The following is a 1,896-nucleotide window of genomic DNA, read 5'->3' as shown; positions in this document are numbered from 1 at the left end:
ATCTGCCCTGAAGAGGAATTTAGATCAGCTTTGTTTCCCAGAAGTTGCTGCTTTTAGTCAAATAAGGGACACACCAAGAAGGCTTTCTTCTGCATCTGTTGAACCTCAGACGTCTTCAGCTTTAATCTGTATGCCAGATTAAATATATATGGCATATAATCCATATGCTGAAGTCGCATATTTCGGGTTGGCATATTCTGATCTCCTTCAAAAGGAAGAGTATCAGAGCAAGAATAAATGAAAGTAAAATGAAATTTTTTACTTTTCTTGTTCTTAATTAATCTAAAGGTAACTATCAAATTATACATTGTTATAATGTATTGATTGATTATAGCATATGGATATGTAAAACGAAAAACAGCAATGTCACAAGGATGGGAAGAAGGTGTCAGGAATACTCTCTTATAAGGTACCTATACTGCATGTGAAGCAGCAGAGTGTTATTTGAAGGTTTATTTAGGTAATTTAAAAATGTATATTGTAAATTCTATAGTAACCACTGAAAAAATGTGAAAAATACTTATAAATGATACCCCAAGAGAGGAAATATGATAGAATTATTGAAAATGCTCTATTAAAACCAGATAAAGCAGAAGAAGAGGGAAAAAGAATCAGAGAAGAAATGTAACAAGTAGAAAACAGTTACAAAGATGGTAGGTATCACTCCAACTTTATCTATAATCACTTTAAGTATGGATGGTTTAAATGCACCAATTAAAAGTCTGAGATTCTCAGAGTGGATAAAAAGATAAGACCAAATTGTATGTTGTCTCTGAGAAACTCACATTAATTGTAAGGATTTGTATAAGTTAAAAGTAAAGAGATGGAGAAAGATAAACCATGCTCACACTAATCAAAAAATGATGATTATTTTGATCTTTGGAATCCGTAAACTCAGTATGGATTCCAGTTCTATCACAGAATGAACATAGGCAAGCTACTTAACTTCTCTATGCCTCAACTTTAAAATGCAGACAAAAACACCTCTTAGGATTGCTGTTAGGTGGATGATTAATGCACGTAGCATGTCCAGCATCATACCTGATATAAAACAAGTGCATAGAATAGCATCTATTTTTCCTCTGGCTTCTCATAGAATACCAACTTATTTCTTACCCTTCTTCCTTGGCCATCATCCAAGATTTTCATAATTTCATTTCATAAAAATCTTCATAAAAATTTTGTGTCCTTTCCTTGGCATTTCCTTCTAAAATTTTTAGTTTTACATATTATACTATATATTTTAGTACTTTTTATTGCACTATTATATACAGTGGTGATTAGATGAATTCTAACAGTTTAGACATAGCTTTAGCAATAATTAGTAAATGACTGTGGCAGTCAATGCTGAGAAACTTAACAAATTATCCAGATGGGTTCAAGCAATTCCGTAAGTTAACTTTCTCCTGCTCCAGATGGAACAACAACAAAGTGTTTTGAAAATACATGTAGCTAGAGGAGGCTTTGCATTGAGTCTTGTGATTGGCATAGGGCAGGAAGGTTATTTGTCAGTGAGGCCTGAGAAGAATAGACAGAAAAATTATCCCTTAAAAATTAATGACAGGGATGAAGAGGAGAGATACAGTCCTCCAATGAAGTCTAAAGAAATGGGTGAAAATTAATTCCCAGCAACCAACAGTAAAATAAATAAATAGCTTTTCTCACACTTATGACTTAGAAAATAAATTTCAAATCCTCAAACTCCCCGTTGACAAAATGAAAAACAATAATTATAGGAAGCCTGCTACATAATGGTCATTTTAATTACCATGTTGTCTCTTCTGTGATATAATTAGTTGTTTTTTTTAAAAATAAAATTTGAAGGAGAGTTTTTTTCCATCTGGTTTTAGGTCTTCCGTATTCTATCGAGTATAATTATATCTTCCAAGTAACTAT

Source organism: Galeopterus variegatus, unplaced genomic scaffold, assembly GCF_000696425.1.
Source record: "Galeopterus variegatus unplaced genomic scaffold, G_variegatus-3.0.2 Scaffold5191, whole genome shotgun sequence".
NCBI classification, from domain to species: domain Eukaryota; kingdom Metazoa; phylum Chordata; class Mammalia; order Dermoptera; family Cynocephalidae; genus Galeopterus; species Galeopterus variegatus.
This window is presented reverse-complemented; position numbering follows the sequence as displayed.